Here is a 20,079-nt window from a genome sequence, read left to right as displayed (position 1 = left end):
CTCACAGTCTTAATCGCTTAGTACAGTGCTCTGCACCCAGTAAGCACTCAATAAATATGATTGATTGATTAATCCCCATTTTACAGAGGAGGAAACTGAGGCACAGATAAGTTAAGTGACTTGCCCAAGGTCACACAGCACACAAGTGGAGCTGGGATTAGAACCCAGATCATCTGAGTTCCAGGTTTATACTCTTTCCACTAGACCTCGTTTCTTCCCACACTGCTCTACTCTTATATCTGTAATATCTGTAATTGCAGTCCTCTAGACTGCAATTTCTGTGTAGGGAGGGAAGATATCTACAGCAACTCTGTTGTATTGTACTCTCCTAAGCATTTAGTACAGTGCTCATCACACAGTAAGGACCATGACCCATAAAGCACGGAAATCTCACCTATTATAAAGAGACTATTCCCAAATGAGACCCTCTGAATCCTCACAGAATATGCGCATCAGAGAAAAAGATTATAATTTTGAGCTGACTGTTCCATTTCCCTCCAGTGCTGGTCAATTGGATTTTTATTTTTTCTGTTTGGGTTTGCTCAAAAAATACCATTGATCCATTGATTTGAGTATTCAGAATATTTTGGTATTTAAGTATTGAAAATTTCTGAATTTTGTAATCAACAAATCAGTGACATATTTTGAGCACTTACTTTGTCCAGAGCACTGGACAAAGGACTGGAGGGACTGTCAAGATTGCTAAATCTGAGCCTAGTCTTATTCAGAAACCGGAACTCTTAACCACCCTGCTAGCTCCCACTGCCCTCTCTTCATTAGACCTGCCAAATTCTAGCCCTAGGAAAGCTGCGGAAAATATAACATTCATTAATTCAATCATATTTATTGAGTGCTTACTGTGTGCAGAGCACTGTACTAAGCGCTTGGGAAGTACAAGTCGGCAACATATAGAGATGGACCCGACCCAATAATGGGCTCACATTCTAGAAGGGGGAGACAGACAACAAAACCAAACATGTAGACAGGTGTCAAAATCATCAGAACAAATAGAATTAAAGCTATATGTACCTCATCAACAAAATAAATAGAATAGTAAATATGTACAAGTAAAATTAGGTAATAAATCTGTGTAAACATATATATAGGTGCTGTGGGGAGGGGAAGGAGGTACGGCTGGGGGGTTGGGGAGGAGGAGAGGAAAAAGAGGGCTCAGTCTGGGAAGGCCTCCTAGAGGAGGTGCGCTCTCAGTAGGGCTTTGAAGGGAGGAAGAGCTCTAGCTTGGTGGATGTGTGGAGGGAGGGCATTCCAGGCCAGGGGAAGGATGCAATTCCTGTTTGGAATTCCCTGATTAATTTCTCAGTCCTCTACTCTGAGCCATATTATTGCTTCAGGCAACTTATTTATACCCACCTCAGAAATCATATATATGTGTATGCATATTTTTATACTCAATTATTTATTTTGAACATTCTAGTAAGGGATGGCTTTTGTATATGTCTCCCTCTTTTGAGAGCAAGCTTCCTGTGGCCAAATAATGTATCTTTTCTTATTGCTGTACTTATCATGTGCCAAGTAGCATGCCATTTGGGCACTCAATAAATGTTATTACTATAACTGCTACTGGAAGAATGATATTCAAGTTTTGTGGCAGAAATAGTAAATCTGTTCCATATTTAGTTAAAATAATAGTCCTTCAATTTAGAGGCCGCTTTACAAAGTGATCATACCCTTCCTCGGCTTTCCTAGGGCTAGAATTTGGCAGGCCCGCTGTTGGGTAGGGACTGTCTCTATATGTTGCCAACTTGTACTTCCCAAGCACTTAGAACAGTGCTCTGCACACAGCAAGTGCTCAATAAATACAACTGAATGAATGAATGAAACAGGAATTACTAGGATAGAACTATATTTCTGCAACCATGCAGGTGATTAATTCCCCCTGTTGCCAGAGAAAATAAAGAACAAGGTCATAAGATAGAAAGGAGACAGATATGCCAGCAATAGTGATAAAGTAACAACTACATGCCAGAAGGAAAACCATGCATCGCTTACCTTTAGCATGACTGCATTAGCATTATTTTGCTGGAAAATGAAGAGCAAACCCAAACAGAAAAAATAATAAAAATCCAATTGGACAGCATTGGAGGGAACTGGAATAGTCAACTCAAAATCAGTTGTTTTTTTTTCTGATGCTCATATTCTGTGAGGTTTCAAAGAGGGTCTCACTTGAGACTCTTTATAATAGGTGAGATTTCCATGTTTTCTGGGTAGTGGTTCATTTTGGAATCATTTTGGATCTTCCCCAGAGGTGGATGCACAAAGCATCAAGTCTCTAGTCAGAATCTGGCACGGAAGCAATTCTCACCTGGTAGTTGCTGCTGAGATAACATGCCTAACGAAGGATGCAGAAGCAAAAACACGGCTACAACTGCAAAGTGACTGATACGCCTTAATTAAAGTTCTGGAGCATTTCAAACCCAATGAATGAGTGCATTCCTCTGTTTAAAATGTCTCTGGAATGCTTCCTGAGCTGGTCATGAAAAGGAATGAGACAAATGTTCTCAGAAGAATTATAATTATTAAATGGCATTACAAATCCTTTGTTCATTTACTAGCTCATTTTAATAAGAAGTTCTAATTTGTTTTCTCAATATAGATTTTTTTTCCTTGTCACCTAACTTGGTTCCTAGAATCTTTCCATTGGCTTCATTTGTCAGTGGACAGGCTGAATTCAATCCATCATATTTACTGAGTGCCTTCGAAGTGAACAGAATTTTTCTAAGCACTGAAGAAGATTGAAGATACATCAGATATGTCCCTTTGCCTTAGATTAAGAGGAAGTCAGGGAGTCACCACCAAGCACAGGAGGAAAGACTGAAGTGATAAAGACAAAACACTTATAAGAACAAAAAAACAGGGATAACTACAAAATATACCAAGTAAAAGGGAAACTTAATTTTCATATTTCTGTACAGGATATTCTCTAACAAATGAAACACTGAAGAAATGTCAGGAAACTTAAAAGAAACCATCACATTTACTATTTAAGAAAAAATGGGAGAGTGTGGGCTAGGGAAAGCACTGGGCATTGCAGGTCTTTCTATCGCCTACAAATCACTAGACTGCACGTATCCTTCTGGCCAGCCTACTAAAGAATACAATTAACCATAAACTACCTGAATACATGGCTTCAGATCAGATTGCATCACAGCAGCTATGACCTTTGCAGCCCAACTGATACAAGGAAAGTCTAGGGAGAACTCCCTCAGAAAGGTTAAACAGGAAAATGCATGACTTCCTTCACAGACTGTAGGAATTTTTACTGGATTGTAGGAATTTCTATAATGAAGTGCCAAAATGCCGCTACAAAAATTATTCTCCAGAGCTGCGGCAGGCTGTTCCACATAGTCCATAACAGAAACTAAGAAAGTCTATAGAAGGAAGATATTGGTACAAAAACTGACAGGGATGTCTCATTCATTCATTCAATCATATTTACTGAGCATTTACTGTGTGCAGAGCACTGTACTAAGTGCTTGGGAAGTACAAGTTGGCAACATATAGAGACAGTCCCTACCCAACAACGGCTCACAGTCTAGAAGGGGGACACAGACAACAAAGCAAAACATATTAACAAAATAAATAGAATAGTAAATATGTACAAGTAAAATAGAGTAATAAATCTGTACAAACATATATACAGGTGCTGTGGGGAGGGGAAGGAGGTAGGGCAGGGGGTATGGGGAGGGGGAGAGGAAGGAGGGGGCTCAGTCTGGGAAGGTCTCCTGGAGGAGGTGAGCTCTCAAGAGGGCTTTGAAGGGGGGAAGAGAGCTAGCTTGGCAGATGTGCAGAGGGAAGGCATTCCAGACCATGGGGAGGATGTGGGCTGGGGGACAATGGCGGGACAGGCAAGAACGAGGCACGGTGAGGAGGTTAGCAGCAGAGGAGCAGATGGTGCGGGCTGAACTGTAGAAAGAGAGAAGGGAGATGAGGTAGGAGGGGCGAGGTGATGGAGAGCCTTGAAGCCAAGAGTGATGAGTTTTTGCCTGATGCGTAGGTTGATTGGTAGCCACTGGAGTTTTTTGAGGAGAGGAGTAACATGCCCAGAGCATTTCTGCACAAAGATGATCCGGGAGGTGGTGTGAAGTATAGACTGAAGTGGGGAAAGACAGGAGGATGGGAGATCAGAGAGGAGGCTGATGCAGTAATCCAGTCGGGATAGGATGAGAGACTGAACCAGCAGGGTAGCGGTTTGGATGGAGAGGAAAGGGCGGATCCTGGCGATGTTGTGGAGGTGAGACCGGCAGGTTTTGTTGACAAACTGGATGTGAGGGGTGAACTAGAGAGCAGAGTCGAGGATTACACCAAGACTGCAGGCTTGTGAGATGGGAAAGATGGTAGTGCCATCTACAGAGTTGGGAAAGTCAGCGAGAGGGCAGAGTTTGGGAGGGAAGATAAGGAGCAGTATTACATTCTCGATTTAAATATGCAAAATACAGATATGGAAATGGAGCATAGGAACACCTTGCTCTGCACTCATCCAGTCTCACTATGGGCAGCAGACCACAATGGTGCACATTTCTTGACCTTGGTGGGGGGTTGGAGGGGGCGGGCATGTGGGTGGAGGAGGGAGGCACAGGTAAGGCAGTACCAGGACTGCTAGGGGCTAACCAGTTAATCTGTTTCCATGGGTGCGGCAGCTGGGCCTAGCCCCTGCATGTGATTTCCAACATTCCACTTTAACGAATGTAAAACCATGTGAATAGTGTCTGTGCTGTCTAAGCTCCCCTCCCCTCTCCAAAGTTGCCCAGTCTCCTTGACCATCCCGAGCTAGTGCTGACATTGGGGAAATCTTCTCAAAGTGGCAATTCTCCTGAGGTTACCAGACCAACATAAGTCCCTTTCCTCAGTATTGAGCCACCTGTGGGGGAACTAGAACTCTTCAACCATGCAGGGAAACATGTCTGCCCCAGTTTACAGCTGGGTGTCTCAAAAATGTAATGGTCCTCCCAGGGTAAAGTTGTAAGGACTAGAAAGATGTTTGCCTCCTTCAGTCATTGAATCAGGTAAGGGGTGCAGCCAACTGTGGTCCTCTCTGCCTCTGGGCTGGGCTCCTTGGGAAGAGAAGCCTTCTTTAACCTTGTGTATACTGCCTTTACTGTCATATTTAACAGCCGAGTAATCCAGAATTGCCACTTCAACTGTAAAATGTAGATAATCCAAACAAACCTCTACATTTCCCCATCTGAGGGCTTTATACCTGCTATTTTAGAACTGGTTGCTTTTGAATTTAATAACCCCAAATCAGACAGAAAAGACAAATTTTCTTCTGCAGACTACCTACCGGTCTCTCAAAGAGTCATGTAGACACCCTACTGAGGTAGCAGATGTAGAGGAAGACTACCACATTAGGAGAACAGATGTTGCCATTAATAACCTCATTTCCTTACCTAAACAAACACAGTCTTAAAAAGAGTGTTTTTGAGCCAACTAAGTGTCCTGAGTGATTGAAGATATTAGAGTGGTAGATGGAAAGGGGAAATTTGTAGCTGGGAATTTTTAAATTCATGCGGCTAAAGGGTGAATCTTGAGCAAACAAATACATACCCCACATGGCAGGTAATCAGGAAATAATGTAGCAAATGAGACCAAAAAAATGCAGGCAATCCTCCTTTTGTGTATATAACTATCAGAGTTTGATGTTCAATATTGTATAAAATGTTGGCAGGGATTCACTGGAGTGAAAAATAATAACAGAAACCACACCAGAACAGCAAGGGAGATATCTCATCAATATATTCATGGCTGTTCCTTTCAGCAGGACACTGAAGTTTGACTTGGGAGTGGAAATTATCTGGGATGCCCTATGGAGAACTGTAGTGGTTAAGAAAACTATTAGAATTATCTTCATCCACATACATATCCTGCACACCACCACCCCATACATACACCTTTAGACTGTGAGCCCGCTGTGGGACAGAGCCTGTCGGATTTATATTGTATGTACCCCCAGTAGATACAATATATATTCCTTGGCACACTGTAATTGCTTAGCAAATACCACACTCCCTGACACTCAAATACACCTACCTGACACCCATATATATCTCCACCAGGCAGTCCTATGCACATCTCCAAGTCAAAAAACTTCAGTTTCTTTATCCCTTTGAAAAAAATACCCAATAACATGAGACGTGAGCTTTTTAGGACAGGTGACGCCAACAGTTGATGATATCCTGTCCAATTCAATCCACATCACCGAAAGGTAAGGACGTGAGTGATGAAATATGTCCAGTTTTATTCAATCTGATTTACACACGTGCATTTGAAACTGTAACCAGAAACTTTTCCAAAGCAGCCTACCAGTCTGGAAAGTATTTGATCTACAAATGGAGGATGCTTCTGTGCTTGTGTCTCTTATTTCTATCATTGCATCTCTCTGAACCTGGATGAGTGTGTTAGAGAGTGTGTGTGTGTGTGTGTACACATGTGTAAGTGCACACCCCTTTAGGCATGTGATTTCTGATGAATGTATGTGGTTTCTTTTGTCCCTTTGTGGCCTTTGAAATGTGGGCCTACTTGTGTGCGGCTGTTGTCTCTCCACTATTTCCTTCATATGTTTGCGTATCTGTAAAATTGTATGTTCCCAGTTTATGGGTAAGCCTCTTGGGGACTGTGTCAGGAACGGTGAAGGAAAGAAATGTGTGCTAGGGGAAGTATGGCAAGTCAGTGTCACAGTGTGTGGAGAGGTGTTGGTAGGTATGAGATTGGCAGGGGGGCTTGGGGGAAAGGGAGAGAGGAAGATGAGGGTGACAGCTCCATCTTGGTCATCATTTCTTTTCATGGAGAGGTAAGCATATCACTGTGACAGAACTATGGTAGCAATTCAGTGTTGCTTTGGACAATAATCTCCATTTCCTAAACTTAGTTCTCACCTCACAAGAGCTCCAGTCTGGCTGTGATGAGATGGGTTAAATTTTTGTTCAGAGAAGGAAGAATTGGTAGGCGTGACTTTGGACATTGGGTTTAGGAAATTAGAGTGCATGCATGCTGCTATCCCTGTCTACAAATATGCATCTCCATTGGAGAATTACAAAGAGGCTTTCCCATACTGTGAAGTAGCATGGTATAGTGAATAGAGCACAGGCCTGGGAGTCAGAAGGTCATGAGTTCCAATCCAGACTCTGCTACTTATCTGCTGTGTGGTCTTGGGCAAGTCACTTCACTTCTCTGTGCGTCAGCTACCTCATCTGTAAAATGGGGATGTAAAAGTGTGAGCCCCATTTAGGTCAGGGACTGTGTCCATCCTGTTTGCTTGTATTCCCCTCCAGTGCTTAATGCAGTGCCTGGTTCACAGTAAGCACTTAACAAATACCATTATTATTATTATTATTATTATTACCTCTCACTTCCCCAGTCTATTCTCTCTCCCTTCTTCACTGCCTATGCACTTGAGACCATATCCCACAAACATTTGTTATGCACCCTCTCCGACCACAACAGCACTTGTGCACCAATTATATGCTCTGTTGATTTCCCTCTGTACTTTAGTTTAATGTATGTCTCCCCCATTAGATTGTAAACTCCTCGAGAACAGGGGATCATGTCAATCTGCTGTATTGCACTCTCCCATGCACTTAGCACAGTGTCCAGCACACAGTAAGCTCTCAGTAAATGCCTTGGATAGGTCAATTAGCTATACAAATATAGAGCCAGCACATTTGTTCATTCATTCAATTGTATTCATTGAGCGCTTACTGTCTGGTGAGCACTGGACTAAGTGCTTGGGAGAGTACAATAAAACAATAAAAAGACACATTCCCTGTCCACAATGCACATCACAACTTGCCTTCTGCTTCGGAGCCCAGCTCAAAGTGCAAGAGGAAAACACAACTCTCCAATTCTACAAACAATGGTACCTCTCCCATAAGGTGCAGCACTGCAATCACCAGTTATCTCCTACCTGCAGCCCTCACCTTCTATTCCAGTTTGGCCTGACACGAACATGATTTCCCATTTCCTGAGCAGTTCAACCCTACACTCTTTACTTGACATCAAAATACAAGATATGAGATCCAAAGTGAAGTCCAGAAACGCAGCTATTTCACCAGTTTTAAAATAGCAACCGCAAGTCAATCCCGCTGAGGGGGTGAATGACAGAACAATACCTAACCCCTTTGAAAATCACCTCCCCCAGGAGGAATTGCCTACTTTACTCCCCTGACAAATTCCCAACCATGCCAGCCCCCCAAGCCACCTCACCATTTTTATGTCCTTGTCTAGTTATTTGTTATCAATTTACACATCCACTTGAGTTTACTATTGATAAATGATCTCATGCTCTGTTAACTATTGCCCACTGTCATTCCCATTAGATTGTGAGCTCTTCCAAATGTAGGGATCAAATTTTACATTTCTTTTAAAAGTCCCCAGTTTCCTAGCGCAGTACTCTGTCTCTAGTAGATGTTCAGCCAATATTGATAATACTGATATTGTCAGGATTTTTAGGGAAGCTGAAGTGGGGAGATAGTAAGCAAGGTGATAAGCACAAAAATTATAAAGAGATTGTAAAGCCCCACTTCCAATAATGCAGCTTGGCCTAGATTCTGAAAAACAAGAGAGAGATCCTTTCTGCAACAGTCTATCAGCGATACCATCCCTAATCTTGTGGGAAACACATCATCCAGCTCACTCAAAGGGGAAAATTTCTGAAGCAGATAGGCACTGCACATAAGCACTGAACTGTTTAGCTAGAGATGCGAACACATACTGTACAAGTCACACATCAATCTTTCCAGCTGCATTCATGACAGCCATGTCAAATTTCAATATGGGAGGGGAAAAATACTCATCTAAAGATCCACCAATGGGTTAATCCCAGCATACAGAACACTGAGAAGAGGTGGAAGAAGCTGATGTGGTTTAAGTCTAATACAAAACAATAAATCATATAAAGACAAACTGGCAAAGAAACAATTCACTGTCAAATTTAGCAAATACCAAGTCAGTTAGTCATGGCAACCCACTCTAGCTCTAATGAGTTTGGAGGGTTTTCCGACCATTCAAAAGGTGTGAGGAAAGAAAAACAGGGAGGAAACTTTGAATTTCCCCTGATGCCTTGAGGAATCGGTGGGAACTAATGTGAGGGGTCAGTGGAAGAAATCGTTATGAGATCATTATTAGAGCATTAAGAAAGCAGCGTGGCCTAATGGAAAGAATATGAGCCTTGGAGTCATAGGACCATGATTCTAATCCCAGCTCCGTCTCTTGCCTGCTGTTGGGCCTTGAGCAAATCACTAAACTTCTCTGTGCTTCACAGTTTCCTCACTGTGATTATTAATATTGTTAATTGTTATTATCCCCCTCACACCCACTGATCAGGCTGTGTTGGTAAAGAAGTTGGGACCAACACAAATTGAGTGGGAGGTTTTAACCCTTTGCCCAGGAATGACCAACAGGTAGGAGATGGCCACAGTAAATTGTGGTGTACCCTTTTGGGCCCAAGGGCTGTTGGGTGCCTCAGCAGTCAGAGATATGTTCTCACAGCTCAAATGATCTCCAGGCCTTGATTGGGGTGAATTCTCCAGAAAGCAAAGTAGGGAAAATACTAAGAAGAGTGTTAGCCTATAAGTTTCTGGAGGTGAAGGATAGTGTATACTAATGTTGCTATATTGTACTCTCTCTAGTGCTTAGTTTATTGCTCTGTGCCTTATAAACATTCAATAAATACCTCTAAGCCTTGATAGACAGACTGTTGTACATGGGTAAGAACACAGCAAGATACAACCCCAGTGAGGCCAGAGGAGTACCAGCAAGCGCCCTTCAATAAGAAGGTGGACAATTCTGATGTTTGGAAAAACACAGAGTATATAATCCATTTGCTGGAGGCATGGTCCTAGCCAATGTCCTCTGATTTATGATCTAGAAATACATGTGAATGATGCAGTCCTGGGTTGGCTGGCAGCCTATCTGGGAAATGCCTGGATGCATTGAAGAAAAAGGGCGATGTCACTAGTAGTCCCTGCCAGAGTGAGTGCAGGGGTTGTGGGGGTCACTGGTCCCTTGAAAACTGCCATCCAGATTCTGGCTGGGCTACAGCTTCAGCAGAAAAAGAACCTTGTTGGGAATTTCTGGACTTCTGAATGGAGAAATGAGGATCAGGGAAGGAGGGACTACTCTCCCTATGAAAACCAGGAACTGGGTCTGCTCCCGCGGGGGGTGGGGGTGGGGGGGAAGAGAGAGAGAGAGGAGAGAGAGAGAGAGAGAGAGAGAGAGAGAAAGAGAGAAAGAGAGAACACACATGTGCATGTGTGTGGGGAGGGTCCAAGACTGAACTCCTTATCTTCCCTCCCAAACCCTGCCCTCTCCCTGACTTTCCCATCACTGTTGACGACACTACCATCCTTCCCGTCTCACAAGCCCACAACCTGGGTGTCATCCTCAACTCTGCTCTCTCACTCACCCCTCACATCCAATCCATCACCAAAACCTGACAGTCTCACCTCCGCAACATCACCAAGATCTGCCCTTTCCTCTCCATCCAAACCACTACCCTGCTGGTTCAATCTCTCATCCTATCCTGACTGGATTACTGCATCAGCCTCCTCTCTGATCTCCCATCCTCCTGTCTCTCCCCAATTCAATCTATACTTCACGCTGCTGCCCGGTTCATCTTTGTGCAGAAATGCTCTGGGAATGTTACTCCCCTCCTCAAAAATCTCCAGTGGCTACCAATCAACCTACACATCAGGCAAAAACTCCTCTTTCTCGGCTTCAAGGCTCTCCATCACCTTGCCCCCTCCTACCTCACATCCCTTCTTTCCTTCTACAGCCCAGCCCACACCCTCCGCTCCTCTGTTGCTAACCTCCTCACTGTGCCTTGTTCTCGCCTGTCCTGCCGTCGACCCCTGGCCCACGTCCTACCTGTGGCCTTGAATGCCCTCCCTCCACACATCCGCCAAGCTAGCTCTCTTCCTCCCTTCAAAGCCCTACTGAGAGCTCACCTTCTCCAGGAGGCCTTCCCAGACTGAGCCTCCTCCTTCCTCTCCCCCTCCCCATCCCCCCCACCCTATCTCCTTCCCCTCCCCAAAGCACCTGTATATATGTTTGTACAGATTTACTACTCTATTTAACTTGTACATATTTACTATTCATTATATTTTGTTAACATATGTTGTTTTGTTGTCTGTCTCCCCCTTCTATACTGTGAGCCCGCTATTGGGTAGGGACCGTCTCTATATGTTACCAACTTGTACTTCCCAAGCACTTAATACAGTGCTCTGTACACAGTAAGCGCTCAATAAATACGATTGAATGAATGAATGAATGAATGAGGGTGGGGAGAGGGCCAGGGGATCAGAAGAGGTTTGAGATGGTGGAAGCTCTGTGTCTCCAAGGAATGGTCTTGGATTGGGAAAAATCTGTGTCTGTGGTGTCTGTTAAATTGGACTCACAAGGGATCGGGGGTGAAAAATCAATCAAGATGGGGAAATCCAGGAGTCAGAGTCATTCCTGCTGGATTCCCACTGGGGGCATTTGCCAGCTCAGAGGTAGGCGACATCAAGAGAGATATAGTCAAGATGCTAGCTGATTTGCTTAGGCCTAAAGGCAGTAACAAATTCCTGTTGGGGCATGGGCTGGAGGGAACCAAGTTATCAATATCTCCTTTGAGCCAACACCTGGTGGAATGGCAGTTGCACATTAACGTCCCGGTGTCAGGTGCCTCTGCCATGTCCGCCCTAACTCTGTTGGTAGGGAACTGTGTGAATTGACTGGAAGCATATCAAGAAAGGCCACTGTGATGACCAGGTCTACTAGCACCACCCAATCCTAGGAGAGGAAAGAGGAAGCAAAGAGAGTCACTCCATGGTGTCCCTCTCTTAAGGCCTAACTGAATCAGTTGGAGAGAGGGACTGGGAAGGAAGTAAAAGGGCCAGACTGGGAGTAAGAGGGAGGCCTATGACCACCTTGAGGTGAGGGAATGAGAGCTGTATGCCTACGAGAGCAGGAAATTGGGAGAGCTCATGCTGTGGGCTATGGACAGAGAAAGGACACAGGGAGGGATCAGAGAGGATCCCTGGAGACTTGGAGCCCAGCATCTAGGGTTCTGGAAGAGGGAGGTTTTTTCCCCTGAGGGGAGGTGAACATGAGCCCCTGGATGCTTATAAAGAAGTACAGAGCGTCCTGGAGAGGGAAGTAGTAGATCCAGGGAAAATAAATTTGAACTGGATTTGTTTTCATTTAAGTACTTAAATACTTAAATTCTTAAATTCTTAAAATTCTTAAATTCTTAAAATTCTTAAATTCTTAAAATTCTTAAATACTGTTGAGATTTCAGATCTTGGGGTCTGCTGTGGTAGGGGCTGGAACAGAATCTCCAGGTGCTGGGGAGACATGTGGTCCATACGTGTCCAAAGAAGCTGCATGTACATGCAGGAATGTTTTTCCCATGAGTTTCCTGCAGCCAGCCCCAGGATGGGGGTTGTAAGCTATTCCCTGATGACCTCTACATCTCCAGTCAGGATGCTTGGAATTCAGCTGTAGAGCAGTGGCTGTGATGGGGGGCAGGGACCTGGGGAGCAGTAAGTAGTATACCTCCAAATCCTGTGTGAGAAAGGGAGAACAGTGGAGACTCACCAATGTCCAGGCAACCATAAAGTGACTCTGGAGGCTCTTTAGGCAGAAGTTTATGGTCGAAATCCCCTGGTAACAACACAGCAGCATGAGAAACTGTGTGGCCTAGAGGATAGAGAACTCGTCTGGGAGGCAGAGGGACCCGAGCTCTAATCCCAGCTTTGCCCCTTGTCTGCTGTGTGACCTTGGGTAAGTCACTTCACTTTTCTGGGCCTCAGTTACCTCATCTGAGACTGTGAGCCCCATGTGGGACAGGGACTGGGTCCAACCTGATTTGCTTGTATCCACCCCAGGACTTTCTATATGTTGCCAACTTGTACTTCCCAAGCACTTAGTACAGTGCTCTGCACACAGTAAGTGCTCAATAAATACGATTGATTGAATGACTTTGTACAGTGTATGGCATACAATAACTAATACAAGTATTAATAATTGCCATGAGAAAACCCAAACCAAAACAAAAAACCAGCCATACATTTCTTAGTGCTGGGTTTCTCCAGAGGATTTTGGAGCTTATGGGTCCAGAGAGTAAATCATCTGAAGACCAGTTCTATATTTTGGCACACTAAATGCTGTTCAGTTACTGCAGAGTCTCCATAACCCTCTGTTCCACCAGACACAGAGCTAGGAGGTATGGGGAATTCTGAGAGTGGTGCAGAGGAAGACTTATTGATTTGGGAAGTGGGGGACTCCACTTCAATTGAGTAATGTGTGCAAACTAGTTATTGTAATTCCTCAGCTCCTACAGCAATACCATGAGGAGATAATCACAGAAGCTTGAACGTTCAAAACAAACTGTTAGCCAGAGCCCCAACCAGAAATTCCCCATTTCCCATTATCAAGTGACGTCTCTGATTTCAGTCTGAACTTGGAGCAGATTTAGCTGTTAGTTATTCATATTTATTGAGCACCTACTGTGTACAAAGCACTTATTGTGCTGGGGACAGTACAACAATAAACAGACACATTCCCTGCCCACAACGAGCTTACAAAGAATCCTTCGGCAGTTATTCAACAGCAAGAAACATACACTGAGTGAGCAGAGCTAAGTTGATTGCCTGGGTCCCCTATCAAAACCACTGATGGATACTATTAAGTATGTTAGACAGCATACACTTGAATTTTAGGGTTGATGTCACATAGAGAAGGAAACCTCCCAGTAGGTCTCCAATCATCTTTTGCTGCTACTGTTAGGGTACATGGAAATTTCAAGTCCTGAGTGATGGAATTTCTTATATTTTTGTGTTTTTCAATGTCCAGTTCCTGGACTACCACTTCAAGAGCCGTTTTGGCATCAGTGCAAATCATCTCCATGAGTACCCACTACAGCACCCTTCGTACGTAATGCCTAGAACAATTTTTTATCTTGCTGTAAGTTGGCCTCGGCCATTTTCATCAAGCTCCGTGAATGCTGCTATCATAGCCATCAAGAGCGAAACACATTAATATTCTGAATAAAGGCCAAACAGATGCTGAGAAACAAAACAACCCTGCCAAGAACCTTTATTGATGTCATACTGGTATGCTATTCATTTTGTTACTCTCACCATTGTTTTCAAAGCAGGACTGAGATTTAACAGGAGATTGACCATATGTGCTAATAGAATGGTTCAGAAGCTTACATGACTAAATCAAATGCTTTTGTGGAGTCAATGAATTCCCATTTTTGGTTTGTTGGACATGAAACTGAAGAATTGCTTTAACTCTTTGCAACTTTGTGTTGTACAAAATGGGGTGCTTAATTTGAACTGGGGGAAGTACATGCGCAGTAGATACTTATTTCTTTCAGGTTCTCCCCTCTTAATGATAATAATAATTACAGTACTGGTTTAGAACTTATTATGTGCCAAGCATTGTACTAAGCACTGAAGTAGATACTAGATTATCAAGTCAGACACAGTCCCTGTCCTACATGGGTCTCACAGTGTGAGGGGAAGAGAAAGCAGGTATTCAATCCCCATTTTACAAAATGAGAAAACTGAAGCACAGTGAAGATAAAGATAATAACAGTAATAAATAATCATAATGGTGCATTTTCACATAGCAGGCAAGTGGCAGAGTCAGGATGATAACCCAGGTCATCGAGACCCAGGCTCTTTCCACTAGGCCATGATGCTTCTCAAATGAAGGGTGCAGTGAAGAATGCTATTTAAAGACAGGAAATTCACTTTCAGGGACTGCAGAGTGTGTTTCCAGACTATTTGTTTTGCACTTTGGGGTGATGTTGTGTGTGATAAGCTCCTGTTCATTATTATAATGGTTGCATATAATAATAAAATAATTTTGGTACTTGTTAAGAGCTTACTATGTGCCAAGCACTGTTCTAAGTCCTGGGGGAGATACACGGTAATCAGGTTGTCTCACATGGGACTCACAGTCTTAATCCCCATTTTACAGATAAGGTAAATGAGGCCTAGAGAAGTTAAGTGACTTGCCCAAAGTCACACAGCTGATAAGTGGCAGAGCCAGGATTCGAACCCATGACCTCTGACTCCAAAGCCTGTGCTCCTTCCACTGAGCCATGCTGAGTGCTTATAGAGAAGCAGCGTGGCTCAGTGGAAAGAGCCTGGGCTTGGGAGTCAGAGGTCATGAGTTTGAATCCCGGCTCCACCACTTGTCAGCTGTGTGACCTTGGGCAAGCCACTTAACTTCTCTGTGCCTCAGTTACCTCATCTGCAAAATGGGGATTAAGACTGTGAGCCCCACGTGGGACAACCTGATCACCTTGTATCCCCCCAGCACTTAGAACAGTGCATCGCACATAGTAAGTGCTTAACAAATACCATCATTATTATTATTATTATGGTGGTTCAATTAATCAATGGTATTTGTTGAGCACTTACTGTATGCAGAGCACTGTACTGAGCACTGGGGAGAGTATGATGCATCAGAGTTGGCAGACATGTTCCCTATCTCAAGAAGCTTACAGTTTAAAGGGGAGTTTATAGTGTAGATGGTGTCCTTTTGGGTAACTTTACACCTTTAAAGAATCCTGGCATCATCATCATCATTTCAAAAGGGCATTTAGAACATGTCTGCTCACTCCTCCAAAGACTGATACTTTCCTTCTGCATAAGCAGAAACTATTTATCAATGGATGTATCTTACTGCCTTATCTGTTCATCCTTTATGCCGAAATCATATTGGAAGAAGCTGGACTGGATGAAGACAAACGGGGAGTAAAGTTTGGAGGAATGAATATACAAAACCTTCGTTATGCTGATGACACTACCTTACTAGCAGAAAGTGAAGAAGATATGAAGGGTTTATCATTAAAAGTTAAGGAGCAGAGCAAAAAGATAGGCCTCCATTTGAAGGTCAAGAAAACGAAGATCAGGAGAACTGGAATTTCAAAAACATTTATAGCAGATGGAGAGAAGATTGAAACAGTTGACAATTTTTCTCTCCTGGGATCAATAATGAGCAATAAAGGAACTAGTAGTCAAGAAATATGCCAAAGATTAATGTTAGGAAGATTTTCTACGAAGAGTCTGAAGAAATCATGAAATGTGCTTGTCTAACAATTACCAGAAAAATACATACTGTCGATTTTATGGTGTTTCCAGTGACAATCTGTGGATCTGAAAGCTGGACAGCAAAAAAAACAATATAGAAAAAGCATCGATTCTTTTGAAATGTGGTGTTGGAGAAGGCTTTTGAGAGTACCATGTACTTCTTCAAAAAAAGACAAATTGGTTTTGGAGCAAATCAAGCCAAAGTACCCCTCTCAGGTTCGCACCTGGAGAGTTTCCAGTACTCTACCAATCTCAATTATGGGAGGGAGAGTCAAGCAGAGGCATATTCATTCCATTCCTAGCTTGAGCAACGGCTATTGAGTGGAAGGCAACCTGCTACAAGTGAAAACTCACCTATGCTGGGCAGCAGCTGCATGGGAGAGAGTCAAGGGAGGAGATTCAAGTTTACTGTGCAGAAGGAGGCAATGGTAAACCACTTCTGTATTTTTACCAAGAAAAATATATGGATTCACTTCCATAATGATGGCAGATGGAGGTGGGGTTATCTGGGAGAGATGTGTCCATGGTGTCGCTATGGGTCGGAAATGACTTGACAGCATAAGAGAAGACAAAAGCCAAGGTGGTCTTTGGAAGGCTAAATGATGACTTAGATTAGCATATTTTGGACACATCATCAGGAGGACTAATTCTCTGGAGAAGACACTAATATTAGGAAAAGTTCGAGGAAAAAGTGGAGGAGGCAGACCCGCAGCTAGATGGACAGAAACCATAACATTGATAACATAAGAACCATTAGCAAAGGTACAGATGAAAGCAGAAGATAAGACGTCCTGGAGAAAATATATCCATAGCATCACCATGAATCAGAAATAGTTTGACTGCATTTGATAATAGTAATAGAATGGGCATGGATCTGGGAGTTAGAGGACCTGGGTTCTAATCCCAGCTCTGCCACCTGTCACCTGTGTGACCTGGGAAGTCATTTAACTTTTCTGTGTCTCATTTTCCTCATCTATAAAATGGGTTTCCAATATCTTTTCTCCTTCCTACTTAGACTGTGAGCCCAACGAGGGACAGGGATGTGTCTGACCTATCTTTTACCAATACCAGCACTAGGTACAGAGTAAATGCTTAAATTTGACATGATTATTAATCAATCATATTTATTGAGTGCATACTGTGTGCTTGGCACTGTATATAACAATAACAATATAACAAACACATTCCCTGCCCACAGTAAGTTTACATCCAGAGGGGGAGCCAGACGTTAATATAAATAAACAAATTACAGATATGTACACAAGTGGACTGGGGCTGGGGGTGGAGCGGGGGCCAAGGGTACAGGGAGTGATGAATAAAGGGAAGTCAGGGTGATGTAGATGGGAATGGAAAAAGAGAAAATGCAAGTTCAGTCAGGGAAGACCTCTTGGAGGAGATGTTCCTTCAATAATGTTTTGAAGGGCACTAGTATCTCTCTGTCACATACGAATAGCGTGGGTTTTCCAAACTAGAGGCAGGACATGGGCAAAAGGTCAGTGCTGAAATAGATGAGATCAAGGTCGGCATTAGAGGAGCAGAGACTGCAAGTTGGTTGTTATAGGAGAGTAGTGAAGTGAGGTAGGAGGGGACAAGGAGATTGAGTGCTATAAAGCCATTAGTGAGGAGATTTTGTTTGATGTGGAGGTGGATAGGCAACCACTGGAGTGTCTTTAGGAGTGGGAAAACATAGTACATTTTGGTAGAAAAATGATCCAGACAGCAGAGTGAAGTATAATAATAATAATAATAATAATTGTGGCATTAGTTAAGTGATTATTATATGCCAAGCACTGTTCTAAATACTGAGGTAGATACCAGGTAATCAGGTTGCCCCACGTGGGGCTCACACTTTTAATCCCCATTTTACAGATGAGGTAACTGAGGTACAGAGAAGTTAAATGATTTGCCCAAGGTCACACAGCAGAAAAGTGGCAGAGTTGGGATTAGAACCCACGTCCTCTGACTCCCAAGCCCGTGTTCTTCCCACTAAGTCTTGCTGCTTCTCTTCTAGACTGGAGTGGGGAGAGACAGGGGTCTCGGAGGTCAGCAAGGAGGAGGATTAAGGTAGTAGCCACCTGGATGGAGAGGCAAGGGAAGGTTTTAGTGATGTTGTGAAGGTTGAGCCGATAGGATTTAGTGATGGTTTGAATATGTATGTTTACTGAGAGAGAGAAATCAGGGAAAACATCAGGATTATGGGCTTGTGAGACAGGAAGGATGATGGTACCATCTATAGTGATGAGAAGGGCAGGGCGAGGACACGGTTTGGGTGGAAAGAGAAAGAATTCTGTTTTGGACATGTTATGTTTGAGGTAAAGGCAGGACATCCAAGTATAGATGTCTTGAAGGCAGGAACAAATATGAGACTGCAGAGAGAGAGAGATCAGGGCTTGATTATCTAGTATCTACTGCAGCACTTGGCACAGAGTAAATGCTTAACCAATATCACAACTATCATTATTATCGTTCAAGGTTGTCCACCAGCTCTAACCAGCTACTCCCCAGGTCATATTTTTTCCTCCTACCCAAATTTCCTTCCAATTTAATTGTGCTCTCTGTATTCTTGCTTAAATCATGAACCAAGACTGCAGTCCCTCCCTGCCATGTCCAGCAGTCCTAGGCTCTCTCCAAATTCAAAGCATTCCTAAAACCCAACTTCCTCCAAGAAGGCAATCCTAATTAATTCCCAATGCACTTTGTTGCATCATTCAACAGCCACCCTTAACACTTAGGTATTCATGCCTATTTCAGTACAAATGCATTTATACATATTCAGTTATACCTTCAATCCATCAGTGGTATTTATTCAACTTTTACTCCGGGCACAGTATTGTACTAAGCACTTGTAGAGGACAATACAACAGAGTTGGTAGACGCATTCTTTGGCTACAAGGGGAATAAAGTATAGAAGAGGAGACATTAAAATGAATTATGGATTTGTGTGTGAGTACTGTGGGGCTGAGAGTGAGATGAATATTAAGTGTTTAAAGAGTACAGATCAAAGTTCGTAGGTGACAAAGATGGTAGAGTGAGTATGGGAAATGAGGGCTTATTTGGAAAAGGCCTGTTGGTGGAGATGTGATTTTAATAAGGCTTTGAAAGTGGGAAGAATGGTGGTCTGTCACATATGAAGGGTGGAAAGAGTTCCAGGCTAGAGGAGGACATGGGCAAAAGGTCGGCAGTGAGATGGAAGAGCTCAAGATACGAGTAGGTTGGCATTGGAGGAGTGAACTGTGTACTCTGGGTTGTAGTAGGAAAGCACTGAGGTAAGGTAGGAGGGGCCGAACTGATTAAGTTCTTAAAGTTAGTGTAAGGAGCTTCTGCTTGGTGCACAGAGGTGGATGGATAATCACTAGTGGTTTGAGGAGTGAGGAGATGTGGACTGAACAATTTTTTAGTTAAATGATCCTGGCAGCCCCTCTCAGGTTCTGCCTGGAGAGTTTCCAGTACTCTACCAGTCTCGGGACTCTACGGGATGGAGAGTCAAGAAGAGGCATATCCATTCCATTCCTATCTTGGGCAGTGGCTAGCGAGTGGAAGGCAATCTGCTACAAGTCAAAATTCACCTGTGCTGGGCAGCAGCAGCATGGGAGAGAGTTGAGGGCAGAGACTCTAGTTTACTGCGTGGAAGAAGGCTATGGTAAACCACTTCCATATTTTTACCAAGAAAACTCTGTGGATGCACTACCAGAACATTTGCAGAAGAAGGTGGGGCATTTTGGGAGAGGTGTGTCCATGGAATTGCTATGGGTAGGAGACAACTCAACAGCATAAGACAAGACAAGATCCAGGCTGCATGGAGTTGAGAGAACCAGAAGCAGCAGCATGGCCTAGTGGAAAGAGCACAGGCCTGGGAGTAAGACTTGGGTTCTAATCCCGGCTCTGCCACTTACCTGCTGGGTGACTTTAGGCAAGTCACTTAAGTTCTCTGTGCCTCAGTTACCTCATCTGTAAAATGTATAGATTAAAACTG

At 43.4% G+C, this 20,079-nt stretch overlaps 1 protein-coding gene and 1 non-coding gene across 2 annotated transcripts in view; one reads left to right on the top strand and one right to left on the bottom strand.

The window, feature by feature from the left end:
- Positions 1-20,079, bottom strand: part of CTNNA3 (catenin alpha 3) — a 1,398,597-nt gene that overhangs the window by 266,251 nt on the left and 1,112,267 nt on the right. The window lies entirely within an intron of this gene.
- Positions 16,313-16,450, top strand: LOC119926459. The gene has a single exon (XR_005450332.1). It is a non-coding gene; the product is annotated as a small nucleolar RNA SNORA7 (small nucleolar RNA).

This window comes from Tachyglossus aculeatus, chromosome 3 (genome assembly GCF_015852505.1).
Source record: "Tachyglossus aculeatus isolate mTacAcu1 chromosome 3, mTacAcu1.pri, whole genome shotgun sequence".
In the NCBI taxonomy this organism is placed as follows: Eukaryota; Metazoa; Chordata; class Mammalia; order Monotremata; family Tachyglossidae; genus Tachyglossus; species Tachyglossus aculeatus.
The sequence above is the reverse complement of the archived record's forward strand: the minus strand, read 5'-3'. Positions and strand labels throughout refer to the sequence as shown.